The 22,887-nt window shown below is 38.6% G+C and overlaps 1 protein-coding gene across 13 annotated transcripts in view; it reads left to right on the top strand.

The window, feature by feature from the left end:
- Positions 1–3,002: 3,002 nt before the first annotated feature.
- The window catches only part of LOC127636402 (transcription factor RFX3), a 211,971-nt gene continuing 192,086 nt past the window's right edge, over positions 3,003–22,887 (top strand). For all 13 annotated transcript variants that reach the window (XR_007969587.1, XR_007969586.1, XR_007969585.1 and 10 more), the window contains exon 1: positions 3,003–3,145. The gene's annotated coding sequence lies outside the window, so the exon portion shown is untranslated. The remainder of the gene's footprint in view (positions 3,146–22,887) is intronic.

Below are 22,887 nucleotides of genomic sequence, written 5' to 3'. Positions count from 1 at the left end.
CCCCACAACAACTTTTGTCTTATACACCCCACCCCCACAACAACTTTTGTCTTATACACCCCCCACAACTTTTTTCTTAAACACCCCCCACAACTTTTTGTCTTATACACCCCCCACAACAACTTTTGTCTTAAACACCCCCCACAACTTTTGTCTTATACACCCCCACAACAACTTTTGTCTTATACACCCCCTCGCACCCCCACCCTATAAGTGGGCCAGTTGCCATGTAAACTCCCGGGCCGATTTCTATTCCCAGTCCAGCCCTGCCCAAAACCGATCATATCGCTTCAGAAGACATGGATTATACCACTGGACTGGGATGAGTGGATAACCCTTATGCTGCCATTTATGTCCTTTTTGGAGCTTGAAAGTCTTGGACCCCATTGACTTGCATTGTACTGACAAAAACACGTCAATATATCCATCACAATATCTTTGTGTTTTGGGTGAACGGTTTCCATTGTGTCACTAATAATGTGTGAATCTGGATATAACTATTGTTTTATGTTTTCAAACCTAACAAATGTCTTATCAAATGTTATGCATTTTTAAGTGTGACTGAAGTATCAAAGTACAATTGAGGGTTATTGTATGTAAATAGTCCAAGTGTAATGTAGCATCAAATGCACTTATCTCAAATTAAAGCCATTGTGGTGTAAATAAATATACATAAAGCATATGATTTTAGTTTTATTGAGTAAAATAAACAATGAAGTTGTTATTGAGGTTTACATGCTGCATCCTTGTCTGGCTCGTGTATGACCGAGAGCATGGAAACACTCTCCATCACTGATTATTGAAAGCACTGATTGTTTATTGTATTTATGTTTATTTTGTGTTTTTTTTATTCTTTCTATCCCCATCCATCCAAATCTAGAGCAAGCTATCTGGAGCCTTTATTTTCTTTGCATTACATGCACAATTAAAAGTTGTTTGTTGTTTTAGCGTTTGCACTGAAACACAATCTGTGATGTAATTCAAGTAATTTGGTTTCAATGAGGGGTTTTAAATCTCACCTGGCACTCTTTATTCAGCAGATGTGCTCAGAATGAAACAAAGTTGACTTTAATTGTATTTTTATTTACTCTAGAAACACATGCAAACATGCATTATAAAGTCCCGCCCATACAGGCCAAAGAATAATAATAATACAACATTTAAAACGCTACAGCATCTACCAAAACATTCAACACAAGCTTGCGTTCACATCACACATTCAGTCGATGTGCAGAGCCACGTATATGATAACACGCCCACATGTTTCACTGCATTAACTAAATCATATTTACCCCAGATATAACATTTGAGTGCATAACAATGTTTTTGGAGCTTGTTAAAGGGACGGTGCACCCAAAAATGTAATTTCAGTCATTATTTACTCACCGCTGTGTTGTTCTAACCCGATATGACTTTCTGTCTTGTTCTGAACACAAAGGGAGAAACTGAATAAATGTTGTGATCAGTGATGTCATACAATGGCAGTTTATGGTGACCACCTCTTCAAGCTTCAAAAGAACACAAAAGTATCATTCAGACATCTAATTAATTATTCATGAGACTCATTGTTATGAAAGTATACGATAAGATTTGATGAGAAACTGAAATCTGATGTATTATTTAGTGTAAATGTTCACTGACTGTTGATCTTCTGTGTGTTCATGATAGGACATGAGAGCAACAGTTCAAGCACCCCTCACGACATGGGGGCGTTCAAGCGAAAACTCGTTTTGTTTATCTAAAAACAGCAATAGTGAGAACAGAACACAACTGCACACAAAACACAGAACAGAACTTACTACACATGTCTGAAGAGTTTGTAGTTTTGATGCATTTCTATGCCCAACCTTATTTTTTTTTTAGAGTTTTTGGACCGGTGCCAGTTCACAGCGGACTGAGTTACCTGCACGATGCTGAAAATAGAAAGCAAGCGTTTGATAGAATGTACAGTCACTTGTCACTGTTGCTTAGGACAAAAAATCTGATTAACATCAGGTTAGGACATGGTGTGACTTTGATTAAGTTTTCATCCACTTTTTGCACTGTTCTGTTATCGACAAAGTGAAAATGCATAAAAACAATTTGCGAAAATTGCTTCCTCCTGCTCGTTTCCATTCATTCCATCATGTGACTTGTTGAGCACGTTAACATAGCTCTGATTAACATAGAAAATAAACCTTTTATCGAAAAAAAGATCCTTGGATGGAAACGTAGTTTGTGGCTGCCTGTAGCCTCCTCTGTGTTTCCGTTTGATTTCTGAATACTCAAAAAAATAAGGCTGGACATAGAAATGCATCAATTCTTCAACTACAGATACTTTAGACATGTTTAGTAAGTTCTGTTCTCTGTTTTGTGTGTAGCTGTGGTGTTCTGTTGTCACAATCTCTATTTTAGATAAACAAAACGAGTTTTCTCTTGAACGCACCAATGTTGCGAGGGGGCTGCGTGAACTGTTGCTCTCGTGTCCTATCATGAACGAGCACAGATCAACGGTCAGTGAACAGTTACACTAAATAACACATTAGATTTCAGTTTGTTTCTTATCAAATCTTATCGTATACTTTCATAACAATCATGAGTCTCATGAATAATTCATTAGACGTCTGAATGATACTTTTGTGTTCTTTTGAATCTTGAAGAGGTGGTCGCCATCAACTGCCATTGTATGACATCACTGAGCACAACATTTATTCAGTTTCTCCCTTTGTGTTCAGAAAAAGAAAGTAAGTCATATCGGGTTATAACAACACAGCGGTGAGTAAACAATGACTGAATTTTCATTTTTGGGTGAACTAATCTAACATATAAATATTAGAACACACTGACTCCTCCCATTTCATTCCGCTCGTGCCTGTTTTTTAGGTTTTTTTAGCCAATCAGCTCTGACTCCTCCCCTTCCCTGCTGCGTCAAGTTTGGTTGAGCCCAGAGCTTTATAAAGATCCTGTAACAGACTCCGCCTCTTTCCCGCAGCGTCAAGGCTGGTTGCGCGGCTCGCTTTATAGCAACCGTTGCTCTGCGCTGCAGCGCCATAGTCACCGTAGTCCTGGCGACTGTAACCCACCAACAATAACAACAACAACCTCCTCCTTTCCGCTCCATCCTTACCAGCACCTTCCTCCCATCCTCATCCTCACACTAGTCCAGGTGAATATGATCAATATTTACTGCTCGATTATAAATACACATGTGCGCTATGTAACCGCTGCATTATAGTTATGTGTGTTTTTTAACTGTATGCTTTCACTAGAGTAAATTGTGAAATATAGTGTGTGTTTGATTGCTTTTATTGGTGTTATTGTGCGGTGTTTGTGCTGGCTCTTTCACTGGTTCTTTCCGTTTTGCGTCCAGATGTTTCTCCGCTTATCTGCTTTTATTTATTACACACCTGAAGAGCGAAAGACACCTGACGCCGTTTATATATCTGTATCGGATAAAAATAATAACTATTAACTGTGTCCGTGAGATCTTTGTGCGGAAACGCGATGAAATCGGTGCAGCATCATTTTCTCACGAAGCAGGTGTTGCTAAGCGGCTAACATTAGCATCATGATTTATTCACCTTATCTCCGTTTATGTTGACATGTACCGCGTTTTTATGTGCTTTCCGTGTTTTTTAATTCGTCAAATCCGTTTTAGATGTATCAAACTACTATATTTGAGTCATTTCAGCATTCACATTAGCCTCTAACTGACGTTCATTTAGCCTGTAAATGAGTCAGAATTATTTTTCTCATTAATGAAATGTTTGTGTTTTCATTTCATGACGGTAGATGTTGCTCAATGGCTTTATAAGTGGTTTTGTGGGATATAAAACAGCATATGGGGGTTATCTGTCCGTCTTCTATTGTTATAAAGCATGAGTTACTCTTGCTAAGCTACTGACCCATTGCATGTGTCTCAAAGCCTAGTTGAGCTGCCTACCTAGACAGCATCTTAGGGCATCATAGGGCATTATCAAAACCTAATGAACTGCCAACTTAGATAGCATTTCTTCTCACCTTTAGACAGTTTTGGGCATTAGAGGCTTTTGTTGCATTTTTGGAGATGTTAGACCACATCTTGTGTGTTGCCTAGATAGTCACCATTTTTAGGTATCATAGGTGCATTCATGCCTCGTATAGCCCTAAAATGGCAGCTGTCTAGGTAGGAAGCACATTGGATTTTTGAGACATCTTAGGGCATAATCAAAACATAATGAGCTGCCAACTAAGACAGCATTTTAGCTCTTCATAGACCACAGGAAACCCAATGAGCTGCCTACCTAGACATTAGACAGCAATTTGGGCATTGGAGGCTATTGCAGCATTTTTTGGGATGTTAGACCACATCATGTATGCTCCCTATCTAGTCACCATTTTTGGGAATCATAGGTGCATTCGTGCCTTATAATGCCCCAAAATGGCAGCTGTCTAAGTAGGGAGCTCATTGGATATTTGAGACACAGTCTTTGTTATCACTGACTATTTGCACAGCTGTGTAATATCCACCTGTGTATAAGCTAATAACACCTTGCCAAATTAATAGTTCAACAAACCATACTGCGTCATCAAATCAAATACCAGCCGGTGCTTTACCGCCGCAATCTGTGTTTTGAGCATCTTATTAGGTTGCATGTCTTAGTATGAGCAATGTAATAATTACTATGTATAAATGGGGAAGCTTGTGTATATGCAGCACAACCTATTAGAGGTAGACCGATATATCAGTTTTACTGATTAATTAGTTGCTTTTGGAACTATCGGTTATCGGCACAATTCTATGCCAATAGTTGACGGTAGTTTTATTCATCAATTCGTATTACAAAATAAGAGTCCCTGGTGTGTTTTGGGCTTGTTCATACTTTTAAAGTCCTGCGTTATGCACCAAATCTTTGGATTTTGATTGAACAATAAACCTAAACTGCATTTGGGATTTTATTAATTTGGACTCTTATTCTTTCTTTACGATGGTGGGCAAAGACAAAGATTATTATAATTTTTTTAATCCTATAAATTGATTTAAAAAACTATTAAATCCAGTCCAGTTAATCGGTTATCAGCCTTTCCCCACCATCTTAGTTATCGGTTTCGGCAAAATCCACTATCGGTCGACCTCTACAACCTATACGATAATTACATTCAAGATCGTATTCCAGTTTTGCTCAGTTGGATCAGCTTATTGAGATGTGCGAGGAAGTTTTGTAGGAAAAACTAAAATGTAATATTGCATTAACTAGAGTTCGATTGATAGAGGATTTTGCTGATAACGATAACTAAGGTGGTGGGAAAGATCGATAACAAAAAAACAAAAAAAAACTGGCCGATGGTTTTTAAAATAGATTTATAGAATGTAAAAAACGTATCTTATTCTTTCTTTACTATGCCTGGTAAAGGCAAAGAGTCCAAAATGAATAAAATCAAATATGCTGTTTTTTGTTAAACCAATAATAAAATAAGATGTGGTGCATAACGCAGGACTTTTAAGTATTAAAAAACTCCCAAAACACATAGAGGACTCTTATTTTGAAATTACTAAATTGTAAAAAAAATACAAAATAAAATCGACAGATTTTTGCCGATAACCGATAGTTCCAAAAAGCAACTATCGGCACTGATTCATTGGTAAAAGCGATATATCGTCGACCTCTAGTTTTTTCATAATTTCATTTTTTTTTAAGAGCCTCATTTGTATCAATGACCACAAGAATGCAACATCATGCGTTTTTATATTCATGCCATAATTTCGGTCCTCTCATCTGGTACATCATATTGTTTCCCCACGATCGGTCTGTATTATGTGTGACCAGGTCCAGCACGGTACTGATTTCGATGTACATATTTGAGCCATTTTTAAATTGCACAGATATCAGCAGATATGACTGTTTTTAAATATACTTATTTTGGTTGGATCAAGCACATGCTGTACATCAGGGGTGCCCACACTTTTTTATGTGATGATCTACTTTTAAATGACCAACTCAATACTCAATAAGATCTACCAACTAAAAAAACACAGTTTCATTTAAAATAAGAAAATGCTTGTTGGGACTACTGCATGTATCCCTACATGGAATTAATCTTCTAATTAATAAACAAATATATAATAATGTTCAATTTTGATATCATTCAGTTTTAACACTAAACCCAAAACACCTACAGCACAATATAATTACAATAGTCAGGACATTTACCTTACCGTACGTTCACACCAGAAGCGGCGAGAGCATCAAAATTCGCTCTGGCTGCGCTGCCTTCGACGCTCGAGGACGCTCGTGGACACTCTGACATAGTTGAAATAGGCGGTAATGTTTGTTCAGAATGTTTTGTGAACTATATTTAAAGGGGCCGCAATTTAAACATCCAGACATGTCGACCATTTACTTTTTGCCGACCGATCACAAGTAGCGTGTATCCTCATGAACTCTTTAAAATGTGAAAATAAGAAATCGATCGATGGCAGAACGTAATTAAAATTATAGTTGTTTGTTACCAAAATAAAATACATTTGTAATAATAACTGTGGTGTTGGTCATATATTACAGGGAAACCCGTCACGGCAATAATTAGTTTCTCCTCCATTTTGTCTTCGAACGAATGTTTGGTGGGAACCAAAGTTTACACGGTTGTGTTCTCTAGACGTCGCTAGAGCGGAGCACTTCTATATTCCAATAGGTTGCCGCCAAACCGCGTCACAGCTCATTACCATAATGTTGACTGCACTTGAACTTTCCTCTGACGCCCACACCTGCGGGCGTCAGAGGAATAGGCGGCAACCTATTGGAATATAGAAGTGCTCCGCTCTAGCGACGTCTAGAGAACACAACCGTGTAAACTTTGGTTCCCACCAAACATTCGTTCCGAAGACAAAATGGAGGAGAAACGAATTATTGCCGTGACGGGTTTCCCTGTAATATATGACCAACACCACAGTTATTATTACAAATGTATTTTATTTTGATAACAAACAACTATAATTTTAATTACGTTCTGCCATCGATCAATTTTAAAGAGTTCATGAGGATATACGCTACTTGTGATCGGTCGGTAAATGGTCGACATGTCTGGATGTTTAAATTGCGGCCCCTTTAAATATAGTTCACAAAACAAAGCATTCTGAACAAACGTTGCCGCCTATTTCAACTATGTCAGAGTGTCCTTGAGCGTCCTCGAGCGTTGAAGGCAGGGCAGCCAGAGCGAATTTTGACGCTCTCGCCGCTTCTGGTGTGAACGCACGGTTATTCTGATGACTTGCACTGAATGGAATCAGACAGTAGCTAATCCGGGCAGTAGCGTCGCAATTTTGCGCGCTGTTCTCAGAAGTACTTGGAAGGCGTGTATGCGCAAACCTAGTTGTCATGGCAACTGATAAACAAAACATCGCCTGGTCAATATTTAGGCGCGTATGCGCAAACCTAGTTGTCATGGCAACTGAATAAACAAAACATCGCCTGGTCAGTATTTACTGGTCAAGTGCAAGTCAGACAGAAACTAAAAGATGGAAAGATATTATATTTATTTTTATTAAAATTTAACGAAAGTACATTTAAATTTTGTGCGATCTACCAGCATTGCCTTTGCGATCGACTGGTAGATCGCGATTGACGTATTGGGCGCCCCTGCTGTACACTTTATGTCGGTTACACATCCAAAACATGCTGAGAACTGTTGAGCTGAATTACTTTATTGCGGTTTTGTGTGTCAGTAAATCAAGACACTCGTTTAGCTGTGATAAAAGGGATTTTTTTTATTCCAGCAGGTATAATGTTTATGTATTTATGATGGTTTCAAAAACGTATTAGACTTAAAGTCAAAATGAAACATGTTTTTTCGACTCGTTTTACTTCCGTAATGCGACATATTTCCACACTGAAACTGGAAATTCAACGAGGAATAAATGTAGGGCTCGATTTGATCCATTTGAAATGGATTAGGATCATAAATATTTAGTCACGATTATGAAGTTTGATACAATTATGATTAAGTGTCTGTTTTAGGGCTTTCATGGTTAATTGGATAAATTGTTATATTTCTTAAGATGCGTGTGCTTCATACACCTTATTAAGTCATTTTACATATTTAACTTCAAATGTTTAAATCAAATAATAAAATAGCGATGCATGATTTCCTTTTAAGGCTTTAAAATATTTTTTTAAACTTAAAGTATGTCTCTCTTTTTGGTTTTGTTCAATTTGTACACTGTTGTTTTCATAACTCATAAAAAATTATATATATATATATATATATGACGTCATCCGAAAAGGAAAGTCCTGATGGACGATTACAATAACTTTTTTCTTTGGAATAACGTGCAATGATACATTTACAATAAGACCTGTAACACATGTAAGACTGAACAATGAATCAAATAATCAGCATTACAGTTACAGCTGCCACAGTTAACTAATAATGTGTCAATAACATCATTACATTTATGTCAAATCCATTTAGTCTTTTAGTTATTTAATATTATTTGGAAAACAGTTTTGTTTATCATGTGGCTTGTAGGGCTGCAACTAACGATTATTTTGATAATTGATTAATCTAACGATTATTCGAGTATTTGGCGATTATTGCAGCCGATTAATCGTTCGCTCTTAACCGAATACTCTGCTTCAGTCTCGACTTAAAATGTTGTATTAAACATGCTTACTAACAGTTAAAAGGACTGAATTAAATGGGAAAATAAATAATTTTTAATAAGTTTAATTCAGTAAAGAAATTCACTGCAAATAATCCTATTATCAAGTGTTTTTGTCTTGTTTTCCAATTAAAAATGTGTACAAATCCTTAAAATAAGATGCATTTACTTGAGAAGCAACATATCAGATATTTAGACTTGTTTTAAGAGAATGTGTCTTAAATATAAGTGTATTTTATATATAAGTGTATTTTATATATAAGTGTATTTTTCACTTGGTTATACTTCTGCGAGTGCAGTAAAGACAAAATATACTTATATTCCAGATATATTCTCTAAAAGCAAGTCTAAATATCTTATATGCTGCTTCTCAGATGAATGCATCTTTTTTAAAGGATTTTTAGATATTTAAATTTTGTTGTATTTTTAATGTTATATTCAATATTCTCAGATAACAATTGTATATATATATATATATATATATATATAGCTGCTAAAGTAAATGTATGTTGTTTTAAAGGAGTTTTACCTATTTAGTTTGTGAAACAAGCCAAAACAAAATCAAATCAAAAATGTATTTTGTTGCCGTGTATAATGGGGCGAAGAATCGCTCACCTTTCTGTTCACTTCAATCCATCTTTAACTCACCAAAAACTCTTTAAAAAAAAAACGTATTAATAAAGGTGCGTATTGACAATGATCTTCATGATAATAAACACACAGTGACACATATATTATGATTCAATAAGTCACAAGCAATCACGTTATAGTCTAGCTGCATTAAGTGTGTGCGCTCGAGCAATGAGCGTCCCATGACAGAGTGTGCATCAGCCAGTGCAGTTTCAATCTCTCCCCCTTAGATCGGGACATTCACACGACTCATAGAAGAGGCACTGACCGCACGGAGAAATGACCGTTTCAGAGTTTGTAGTTATTTACATGATCTGCTTCTGTATTATTTGAAATTAAAGATGTGGTTATTATACGCATTAAAGATGCAACGCATTAAATAAAACAGCATTAAAGATGCAACGCATTAAATACAACCGCATTAAAGATGCAACGCATTAAATACAACCGCAGTAAAGTTGCAACGCATTAAATACAACCACTTGAAAGATGCAACACGTTAAATAGAAACGCATTAAAGATGTAGCGCAGTAAATACAACTGCATTAAAGATGTAACGCGTTAAATAGAAATGCATTAAAGATGTAGCGCATTAAATACAACCACATTAAAGTTGCAACGCATTAAATACAACCACATTAAAGTTGCAACGCATTAAATACAACCACTTTAAAGATGTAACGCGTTAAATAGAAACGCATTAAAGATGTAGCACATTAAATACAACCACATTAAAGTTGCAACGCATTAAATACAACCACATTAAAGTTGCAACGCATTAAATACAACCACTTTAAAGATGCAACACGTTAAATAGAAATGCATTAAAGATGTAATGCGTTAAATAGGAACGCATTAAAGATGTAATGCGTTAAATAGGAACGCATTAAAGATGTAACGCGTTAAATAGGAACGCATTAAAGATGTAGCGCAGTAAATATAACTGCATAAAAGATGTAGCGCAGTAACTATAACTGCATTAAAGATGTAGCGCAGTAAATATAACTGCATAAAGATGTAGCGCAGTAAATATAACTGCATTAAAGATGTAGCGCAGTAAATATAACTGCATTAAAGATGTAGCGCAGTAAATATAACTGCATTAAAGATGTAATGTTGGGGTGTTTCCGTTAAAGATCTCCGGCTCTGCATATTCCACAATGAGCGTGCTTCTGTATTTGTGTATAATTCTCTCATGATGTGCATCAGCTGAAGCGGTTTGTAAAGTTTGGAGTGTATCTGTGATCGGTGTAATTCTTCAGTCGTGAACTGCAGCGCTGCTCTCACACGTCATCATTACAGTTTAATGTGATCTCATGTTACCTTAAATGACATCAAACGACTGTTCAACAACAACAAATTTTGTTGACAATGTTTTATTGTTGACGTTGTCAATAACGTAATTTCAGCCTAGTGGCTTGACTCACCTCACTCCAAAAATGTACTGTCACTATCGTCAGTTTTACTCAATCCTCCCATGTTCATATTACTCAATATATGTCACCAATGGACCTTAAATTGAGTTGATTCAACTAAAAAAGTTTTTCTCAGCTTTACTTAATCCATGTGCTTTGAGACAACATGAATATTATTTTTTTGGTTAACAAAATCCTTGGGCAGAGGATTTCTATTTGGAATATTCCTCATATTGCTTTATCGATTGATCAATCGCCATGGTTACCATAGCATAGTGACCAGTAGTGCTTCCCACCAACATGTGTTTAGCATGCTAACATATCACTGAATACATTTCAAGCTATTATTTGGGTTTACTTGATTCAGTTAAGTTCACTCTATTTGAAGTATATAAGTTTAATTTACATAGTCATTTTAATTTAAGAAAACTCGTGGAGACACTGTCCGTGATTTAATAAAACATCAGTCTTGATTTACTGATGTTTAAAACTAGCGGTTGAGTAAATTAGGAACATCGTTATCAGCTTGTTTTGGATGTAGCCAACATGTAGTATAGTACACATCCTTGCATTTACTATACCAAGGGAAATAATGTACACGCATCATATTTGTCATAATCGTGCAGCCCGTAAATAGGGTCCATTTTTATTTCATGTTACTTGATGGGAGTAAATAGAAAGGCTGGATGATTATTCATTGGTGCATTTGTCCACTGATGGTCTTCAGACGCCGTCTATCACGCTAACTAATGCTCTGAGTGTTGGAGTTTGTTTCGTGGCTCAGCATAACTTAGCAGTTTTCTCCTCCGTAACAGTTTCCATTCGCCGGTAACCGCTGAAAGACAGTGTTAGTTTTACAAACATACGTTTTGTTGTCTCTTGACGCAGCAGCTGAAGAAGGATACAGAAATGTGACCTATTGACAGATATTCCAAACCACACCGGCTCCAACGTGCGAGTCTCCACACCTAAACAAACCACTGAGGGTTTCTCAGAGTTGCATCAGTGTCCTCGGTGAGACGCTTCCCCTGTTGTCTTTATTATAGACTGAGAAACAGATGCTGCAGGACACCACTGCAGATGCCTGAGAGAGGCATTATGGGATATCACATTATGAGAAGTTAGGAATGCAAGGTTTGATATTTAGGAGCGTTACAATGAGGTTCCATTAGTTAGCATGAACTAATAATGAACAATTGCATTTTTTATTAACTAGCATTAACAAAGATGAATTAATGCTGTATTAATTGTTCATTGTTTGTTCGTGATACCTAACGCATGAACTTATGGAACTTTATTGTAGTGTTACCCTATTAGAGTTGCATCTTTACACAAAAATAGAAGCTTAAATTTGAAGATCACACTGCTAATTATTACGGCATCTGTGCGAGGTTTGATTAATGCAATATGTCACGGTTCAATACATTGCAATGCATAACAAGACTGTAATTGGATTGCAATTAAAACATTGGCAAATGTGCCAAAGACACACAGGGCATGGCAAAATCATAACAATTGTCAATTATTTCCCTTGATATTGTAAATGTGATTTATTTCGATTAATAGAATTGAAATTAAAATATTATTTTGGGTGGATTAACTGCATGCTGTTGTCTTTTATGTCGGCTACACATCCACTTTTCCTGAATTACTTTATAGCTGTTTTAAACATCAATAAATCAAAATAAGTTCTGGTCAACATCACATCGGCCCTCTTAGACGCATAAAAAAAAAAGCTGTTATTTACATTTTGAATAAATTATACACGGATGCGAGCAACGTCAAAGTAAGGCCAAAGTACACAATAAAAAAGTGGTAACTTGCCATTTTTACCTCCAGGTTCTACAGCTTAATTTACCCCATAAAGATTACTTTATTTAGGTCAAATAACCTTTTTGAATTTAATAAAACCAGTTAATTTAGATGTTACCAAATAAAGCATATTTTTTAGGTTACTTCACAAACCATTTTTCACCATCTATATTTTTGTTGTGATCAGCAACGCAAGCAGCCAAAGTACACGGACTGTTCACGTGCGGCCCAGATTTTCGGCGCATGCACCTGCCGTTGATTGTACTAATAGAGTATCACAAAGCGGTTGTAGAGTGCTTGCGCCAAACGCGACCTTATTCGCTCACGGTCAAAAGCGAATACTTTGAAAGACAACTAGGATCATATGCAAACAATATTTTACATCGCCAATCTGCCGAGGGTCGTGAATATTTTTGCTTTATTGATTCTACTTTAAAAAAATAAATATTTTTTTTGAAACACGAAAAACTTAAAAAGATATTTCTAAATTAAATGCCACTTTAAAAGAAAAAAGCAATTTAAATAAATAACAAAGTGATCCAAAAATTTTATATAACCACCTTCGTAAATCCAAACATTTACCGTTTCCAATGGCCTCATTTGCCATTACGCAAGCATCCATCCACGACAACAGGAGGAAAATTACTAATAGCTAGGGATGCACGATCCGATACCTGGATCGGCATCAGCTCCGATATTGAAGCTTTTAAACGGATCGGGTATCGGTCAAACGAGCCCGATCCAAATCCGATACTGTGTGTTAGTCATGTTCGTTACTGTCAAGCTCCAAAAATGACATAAAAGAACCATAAAAACACAGTTAAAGTAGTTCATATGACTCGTGCATTTTATTCGAAGCCACTTGAAGACGTTCGATCGCTCTGTGAATCACAAAAGGCAGTTTAATAAGTAAATATATAAAATGCACACGCAGCTCCAGTGCATCAGCGAATGGCGCTGCTCTGTTTACACACTCGCGGCTGTTTTTAGCCTTCACGCGGTGTGCAATATTTGAGCGCTACTCACGAACAACATCTCAGATGTAGATGCTCAATAGTTCGGTGCACTTATTATATGCATTTAGAACGACACCGGAGGAGCATTTCACCAGAATCTGAATAACAAGCGAATTAAACGACTGTGAACTAGCCCACAAACAGACGTCCTGGAGACTTCAGAATGTCAAAATAAAAGCGTGAGGGTTTAAAAGTTAAAGGTGCACGATTGAGATGTATTAATATAGTTGAATGGGTTCATTTGGACGAGGAGCTTGCGAATAAGGAGCTGGATTCAGCCTCGTCGCATTTGTATGGGTGGCGGGTGCAAATTTCACACCCTGGGCTACCGTTTAATATATTTAGCCATTTCCGCATATTGTCGATCTTATATGAAATTATATGAATGCACATAAAATTAAATGATAAATGTTGATATAAGCATCGATGTAATATGAAATCGTATCAGCTCAGTCCTAGTTTTGTCATGAGTTGCATTGAGTGTTTACACCGAAAGCAAACAAAAACCATCTAACTAATGAAGTTTATCTTGTTATTCCAGGTGTTTCTCTTGGGTCCAGAGCTTTAGCTTTCATTTCTGTCGCTCTGTTCCTCCCCCCACTACTCAGTTAATGGCCAAACCAAGAGGACAGGATGTCAGAAGCCGCTAGTTATCATCTCACATTACCACTTATCTACAGTCAGGTGTAGAGTGGAAATGGGCCAGTGCCACCTGTCCGCACTATCCTGTTGCATTTCCAATCTCTTTAAGAGATGCTGATTGAGTAAATAATTCAGATCCATTTCATTTCAAGCTAAACCCGCCGAGGTTCATCATAGCTCAACACGTGTGTGTGTGTGTGTGTGTGTGTGTGTGTGTGTGTGTGTGTGTGTGTGTGTGGATGCCTCTCCAAAACAATATTCTTCAGAGCTTTACGTTTTTTTTATTTAATTCAAGGTTCATTAAGAGTTTTTATTTCAGTGCTTTATTTATAACATGTGCCACCCTGGCAGCACTAGTAAACATGGATTAGCTCCTGTAATCTCTTCAAACGCCTTTTTTTTTACCATGTTACTGTATTCTGGAGAAGCACCTTCAGGCTTAATTGGTAAAACTGCAGAGATTTTTTGGGCATTTATACACAAGTCAGACAACAGCTGGGAGAAATATGCATTATACTCTGCCAGGCCAAAAATAAAGTCGCCATTTGTATATAAATAAGCAGATACTTTAGAGTCTATGATTGGATCAATATTGCGGTGATTAATATGTTTCAGCTGGCAACAATTCTGTATTAACAGGATTGGCACTAAACAGCTGTGAGGCCACAAGAAAGCCACTTGTTGTTAGTGAGGCTAATCGGAAAAAATTACTTCAATTTGCTAGGGAGTGTAAAGAGTGGAGTGTGGAGTGATGGAAAAAGGTCATGTGGTCTGAGGAGTCCATATTTACCCTATTCCAAAGCGATGGGCATGTCAGGGTAAGAAGGGAAGCGCATGATGCACTCGTCATGCATAGTGCCCGCTGTACAAGTCTCTGGAGGCAGTGTTATGATCTGGGGTTGCTTCAGTCGGTCAGCGTTATGTTGGAGCACAGGAGCGGCTGTGGATCAGGTGGTAGAGCGGGTCAGCTGCCAATCTCAGGGTTGGCGGTTCGATTCCCGGCACACATGACTCCACATGCCGAAGTGTCCTTGGGTAAGACACTGAACCCCAAGTTGCTCCCAATGGCAGACTAGCACCTTACATAGCAGCTCTGCCATCATTGGTGTTTGAGTGTGTGTGGGTGTGAATGGGTGATTGCGACGCAGTTTAAAGCGCTTTGGTAACCTCTAAGGTTAAAAAAAAGCACTATATAAGTGCAGACCATTTATGTGGCAATAATATGAAGTCAGCTGACTATCTGAACCATAGACTGTAAAAAAAGATGGACGACGCCCCTTCGCTCTTTTCCATTGGTGAGAACTGAAGCCGCCAGTGTCCCGATATGGCGCTGACATCTTGGGACTCGAGTCTCCGCAGTTGCGATTTCAGGACCAGACCTGTGCAGTAGTGAGCAGGAAGTACAGCCGCGAAATCAAGGCCCCGCCCTCACTCTCGCTGAATCAATCGCAAGCACACGCCCCTGCACTTTTGACTTTTGACTTATGACGGTGTGAAATAATTAATTATAGAAATTTAGATATTAAATTTAAAGCTCCAATCTCCTCAGTCCTCCGAAGATCAGTTGGTGCATCAGTGACTACTTCGCTCAGAGAACCTGTCAATCACAGCTGTCAATCATGATGTCACAGCAGCGTTTTTATAGCATCAAATAACTAAAAACAAACTTATTTTGAAAACAAACACTTGAAATGACATCAACGTGATAGAAACGACAGTAAATGACAGAAACTATCTTTGGAAAAAAGATATGTGAAGTGTAATTTAATTGTTTAGTTGGTCTCACGTCCCGTTGAATAACATGGGGAGGCAGGGTTTATGACCTATACTAGGACCAGCCACCGGGGGGCGATCGAGACGTTTTGGCTTCACTTTTGAGGGCTTGTGCGGTGCACTTGATCTGAATGTACTGAATTACCAGGTTATCCCATCAATGGATTTTTTTCTATCCTAACGGCACGGGCATATTCCAGATCGACTATGCCAAGATTCATGGGACTCAAATTGTTGAAGTGGTTCAGGGAGCATGAGGAATCATTTTCACACAGAGTCCTGACCTCAACCCCATTGAAAGTCTTTGGGATGTGCTGGAGAACACTTTACGGAGTGGTTCGACTCTCCTGTCATCAATACAAGATCTCGGCCAAAAATGTATGCAGCTCTGTTGATCAATGCAATGATTCAGATCAATGGATCAATACACCCCTGATATATATATATATATATATATATATATATAGAGCTCTCAGAATGAACACGTTAATGCGTGCAATTAATTTTAAAAGCTTAACACATGAATTTATCTTCATCGCAATTAATGCATTTACCGTTAATACAGCATAAACCGCTTCAACTCGTCACTGTTGTTTTTCAAACGACTTTCCTAATGCAACACATTTTTCCACTTGGCTGTGAAGTGACGTCACTGACGGGGCTTCTCAGTGCTTAACGTAAATATCCAACTAATCAATAATGAAATTCGTTGTCGATGATTTCCATTATCGATAATTATCTATTTTATAGATTAGCTGTTGCAGCCCTAGTTCAAAGTGGTGCTGGTGTTGATGCTCTGACGTGAATTATGAACGCAGCTTCACGATTGCTGTAGGAAAGCGGATAGTCACAGTATACCGGCAGATCAATATTGTGGAGGATGAGAGTTTAAGAGATTTAATGCCCATTGCAATGAATACTCATCCTATGTGGGGAGACTATTCTTTCAATTAGTCCCATTGAGACTTTGGGATTCATTTAATGTGACTTGAACTAGTGATATTTTAGAGCATTTCTATCTTTATACTGTGGAAGGCTTTGTTTGGAAAATGTTAGTGAAGCATTATATTGTTACATATTGTTTTGAATTCTTTCCCAAGATGGAAATAAATGCATTTTGACAGGAAAGGTAGTATATGTATATATATATATATATATATATATATATATATATATATATATATATATATATATATATGTGTCAAATTTCAGCATAAATAATGTAATCGACTGAGAGCACTAATATATATATCAATAGAGATACTTTTTTAGCTCCCCCAGCCCTAAGCCGGACCTGTATAATGCCCTGATATCCTAATGATGTAAGTGCTTGACCCTTCACTCGGGGGCAGATTCAGGGCCGTGGGGGTGGAGAGTGAGAGTTGGCCTCCTCTCGGGCTTTTGTTACCCCTCTGCTTTTGAGGCTGCAGTTGTTCAGTGGAGCTCTGGATTTAAGTGGCCCACAGGGGAGCAGATGAATAAGAGGTGAAGTCAGCTGAGGGGGGAGGAGGAGGTTCAGACAGGTGCCTGTTTATGTACGGCCACAGGGAGCAGGTGGGGCGAGTTAAGACAATATACATCATGTGTTGTCTGTCCCCGAACACAGGGCTTTGTGTATGCCGAGGAGGAAAACCTCGTAAGAAAACTAATTCAATGGCTTGATTTTGCAACATTTTTCAGGGTTCAGACACAGTCTGCATTTGAGCAAATGATGAACTAGCGACTTGTTTTCATTCTCTCATTAGTCATAAATCACAGTTACTTTGTTCAATATGTCTCAGATTTGTTGGCGTATTTATAAACAGGATGAGGGCTTTATGAGCGTTTACACTTGAAATCCACGTCCACATTTCTGGACCGTATGTACACATTACAACAGTAGCTTGAAGCATTTATGAGGAATAGTGTAAAATAAATCAATATTTTACCTGGGTAAGGGGGGGTTCATTGGCACAGTGCAAAGCGGAGTGCCTAAAACCTAAAAAAATAAAAATAAATCAAGACAGCAGCAATATTTTAAAAGCCACTAATGTTCAATATATGGCTGCACAATTATAATTGTCAATCACGATTATTAATGTCAAATTAGTTACATTAAATACTTTTGTTCATGTTGATGACATATTCTCTATGTTGGCTATACATATTCTCTATGTTGGGAATACATATTTATTGGGAATATGTATTGGGAGTACATATTCCCAATAAAGCTGAGAACGTTTACGCTGAAATACTGTATTGCTGTTTTATACATCAGTAAACAAAGTTCACTTTGGCCCATTTAGTTGCATGAAAAAAGGTATAAATTGCACACCGAAATCGAGTAATGCGAGTACGCGACTAGTGTTGTCAGGATAACAAAATGTCATTAGACTGTACCCATAGGGGCGCTATGTGAAGGGAGTGCCGGCGACTCACTTAAAGGGGTGCAATGCTGTACTTTTGACATCCCTACGCAACAATATAAGGACCCTCCCATTAGGTTTGAAGCCGTCACTCACTGCAGGTTTACACCGTTTCTGAGATGTTTCGCAAATGCACGTTAACAACGTATTTACAATGTATTCGTTTCTCAGCACTAATTTTCGTGTCACCGCGAACAGAGGTGAAACAAAGCACGGACATGTCTGGGATGGGTTAGAATTAGAGGTTGACCGATTGTGGAGTTTACAAATACCAATTACTATGGTGGTGGGAAAGGCTGATAACCGATTAATCAGCCTATAGTTTTTACATTTATTTATAGAATGTAACAAAAAAAATATCATACTCTTTCTTTAATATGGCGGGCAGAGACAAAGAGTTCTAAATGAATAAAATCCCAAATTCAATTTTTAGTTCAAGCAAAATCCCAATATTAACCAGAAAATATAAAGATTTGGTGCATAATGCAGGACTTAAGTATAAACAAGCCTGCAACACACTGGGGACTCTTTATTTTGAAATGACAAAATGATCCAAAAATTATCGGCAACTTTTGACAGATTTTTGCCGATAGCAGATAGTTCCAAAAAGCAACTATCGTTCTACCTCAAGTTAGAACTCAACCACTGTAAAAACACATAGTAAAAATCAACCCGACACAACAGGAGTGTACTTAAATGGACTGCTGTAATCGTCAGTCTTCATGGTTTCAACATTAATCGTGATTAATTTTGATTCATTGTGCAGCCCTAGTTCAGTAAATGTTTACATTTATTTTATTTATTTTTTCTCCCCAATTTGGAGCGCCCAATGCATCTTAAGTCCTTATGGTCACATAGTGATTCGCCTCAATCTGGGTGGTGGAGGATGAATCCCAGTTGCCGCCGCTTCTGAGACCGTCAATCCACGCATCTTATCACGTGACTTGAGCGCATTGCCACGTAGACATATCGCGTGTGGAGGCTTCACGCCATCCACCGCGGCATCCACGCACAACTCACCACTGCCCGACCGAGAACGAACCACGTTATAGTGACCACGAGGAGGTTACCCCATGTGACTCTACCCTCCCTAGCAACCGGGCCAATTTGGTTACCCCATGTGACTCTACCCTCCCTAGCAACTGGGCCAATTTGGTTGCTAAGGAGACCTGAATGGAGTCACTCAGCACGCCCTGGGTTTCGAACTAGCAACTCCAGGTGTGATAGTCAACGTCTTTTTTTACTTCCACCGAGTAATGTAGTTAATTACCTTAACTGTAGGCTGTTAAACTTTAATACAAATTTAATGAAAAATCCAATCAAGTCTGAAAAAAAGTAGACAACAGCAATCCACATTGGCATGAAAGGTTCATTTCTTTGAATAGTGTAAGCATGTTCTATCACCAACATCCAGCGTGAGTCTGTTGATTCATTAGTGTGCCCATTGGAAATGGCTGTGATTATGTGTGAGGCAGGAATGCTGGGTAATCAGACATCGAATTGAGCACAACACCACCTGCACCCTTCAGGTAGATGAGGAACAGAGGAGGGAGGAGGTCTCGGGGGAGAAACACTCCGCTGTCAGGTGGTACCAGGGTAATTAACCTGGAGAGACCAGGTCATGGAAAGTTTTGCAGCTAAAAAGCCTTGGGCTGCTGTACGCTCAAGCTCTGCTGCGCAGACATGGCTTGTTTACATGCTGCGTTACAAGATAACCAACGAAAACTATGTATGTAAAGAACTCTCTCCATTTGTTACTAAATTAAGCAATGAGTTTACAGAGAGAATGTTTTGCCACAGTCACACGGAACGTCACCTGTGAACTCTTGCGGCTGACATCTCATAGGCTTAAAGCGCGGGAGAAACCTGCAGAGATGATTAAATATTAACTTCATTTATTGCTGTGGATACGGGCAGCATTCCCTACTCATTGACTCCTCCTGCCCTGAACACGTAGATTTTGACCACGTCACTTTTGTATGTTAATGTAAGAAGTGATCTTGCCTTAAAGAGGACAGGAAGTGATCTAAACCAAATAATAAAATAATATCTTGCACTATGTTTACCTAAAGGTCTCCTGTGTTTTGATTGGGTTAGTACTGTATGAAGAGGCTTTTTAGTGCGGTTTGGTATTTCAAACATCACAATGTTTATGCCTCAACTTGGGTTAGTGATTTGAACCAATCCCTGACCATATTGATTGCCGTGTCGTGCATTTATTTGTGTTACAGACATGAATGATACCTCAAAACATGTGTTGAGCTTTACGAAGCGATCTGACTATAATTGATCCTAACTATACATGAAATTAAATTCTATACAATTCTTTATTTATTATTATGATTAAAATCACTTGTAATGTCTTGGCCTATCTTTAACTACATTTTGACCATGTTTACATGCACTTAAGGAAATGGTTTATTCCAAGGTTTTTGCTGAAAGTGCCATTCTGAAACGTTATGTAAACAAGAATGCCCTTACGTTCGCATATGTGCTCATACATTGAGGGAATCCCGGAGTTTTACATAAAGAGAAACCCAACTGTTGAAGCACAATTCCACTGCTTGTTGTGATGGAAAGGTAAGAAAACAAACAGAGCAACAACTCTGGAATATCTGGAAATAAAGTGAAGCAACACAGAATTAAATAGTGAAGACTTCCTCGGATACCATGTTTGTAATTTACGCAAGTGTCGCAGGGAAATTATGTTGCAGTGGAGAAAACGGCTTACAGACCGAGCCGCATGTATATGGAAGTATCCGGGACATCACTTCAGTCTATTAAGATTCAACTTTATTGTCATTGTGCAGAGTACAGGTACAGAGCCAATGAAATGCAGTTGTTTTTGCATATCCCAACTAAGCTGGGGTCAGAGCGCAGGGTCAGCCATGAAACAGCGCCCCTGGAGCAGATAGGGCCCAACAGTGGTATCTTGACGGTGCTGGGGCTTGAACCCCCAACCTTAACCGCCAAGCCACCACTGGCCACCTATTAAGATGGACTTCAGAGGATGAACTGATGCCAACTCCAACCATAAGACACGGGATACTTCATATGCCACTGCCTGAACCTTGGACTTAGGATAGACCTCACCGAAATTACCTGCTGGTTGAACTGCGACGCACCGCACTGATCTGTGCCTGCAACACCTCGGCCTAATGATGAAAACACTCTTGAAATGGAATACACAGACTATCAATTAATTGCCAAAAAAAGCCTTCATCCGCCAACTAACTACTGTAACACTAGCAGTTCTTGAATCATTTCGAGGTGGACATAATTGAAGTCAAATTCACTAAAAAGAACCGGGTTATAAGAGTAATTTGTTCAATGGTCTCGCGGCGTTTCATGGTGTAGATTCAAAAGAACCAGCTCATTAGATTCATTTATTAACATTTATTCATTTCTTCTATCCAAAGCGACTTACACATGAGGAAAACAGCAAGCAGTTTGTTGGACAAAAGTCAACAAAATCTGCATTATCGCACAGCCAAGGTCTCAAAGTAGCTGTAGGAGTATAGAAGCTAGTGTTGAAGAAAGACTACATGTTTTTTTTGTTGTTAAATTGTAAGTGCAGTTAGTCAGGATTGGTTACAACAGATGTGTTTTCAGCTGGTTCTTGAATGTTGAGATGGTTTCAGCAGATCGTGTGGATGTTGGAAGCTCATTCTGAGGAACAAGCCGTCCTGAAGGCCAGAGTCAAAGCATTGAGTTTGATGCGGGCAGCTACAGATAACCAGTGGAGTGAAATCAAGGGTGGGTTGACGTGAGCACTCCTTGGCTGATTTAAGACCAGACGCACTGCTGCATTCTGGACCATCTGCAGTGGGTTAATCGTGCTAGCTGGGAGACCGGCCAACAGAGCATTACGGTAGTCCGGCCTTGAAATGACAAGTGAGCCAGGAGCTGTGCAGCATATTTGAACATAAAGAGTCTGATTTTCCTGATGTTGTAAAGCATGAACCTAGAAGACAGAGCAGCTAGCGAGATGTGGGCAGTGAAGTTAAGCTGGTCATCTACCATCACTCCCAGGTTCTATGCTGTCCTTATTGGTGTTACTGTAGGTAAACCAAGATAAATAGTGGGGTTGTGGACAACAGATGGGATGGCCAAGATCACGAGGAGTTCTGTCTTGGCCAGGTTGAGCTGAAGGTGATGTTCCTTCATCCAAGCCAAGATCTCAGAGAGGCAGGCATAGATATGAGCTGAGACGGTGGGGTCGTCAGGTTGGAACGACCGCTAGAGCTGCGTATCCTCTGCGTAGCAGTGGTAGGAAAAGCCATGTGCCTTAATTATCGGTCCGAGTGATGATCAAGAAGAGGTCCAAGCACTGATCTCTGAGGAACACCAGTGGTCAGCTGCCTATGAGGTATGACTCAAACCATCCAAGCTGCGGTTCCTGTGATACCCAGGTCAGAGAGAGTGGACAGGAGAATCTGGTGGTTCACCATGTCAAAAGCAACAGGAATTGAGTTACCATGATTTCCCTGAATTAACACTGGCATTTGTGCATAATTCAGATTAAGTGGCATTAAAAAGCAGCATGCTGAAAGTGGCCAGAGACCTCTCCAAAATTA

Source organism: Xyrauchen texanus, chromosome 44 (genome assembly GCF_025860055.1).
Source record: "Xyrauchen texanus isolate HMW12.3.18 chromosome 44, RBS_HiC_50CHRs, whole genome shotgun sequence".
Lineage (NCBI taxonomy): Eukaryota > Metazoa > Chordata > Actinopteri > Cypriniformes > Catostomidae > Xyrauchen > Xyrauchen texanus.
Note: the sequence above shows the minus strand (reverse complement) of the source record. Positions and strands in the feature narration are given on the sequence as shown.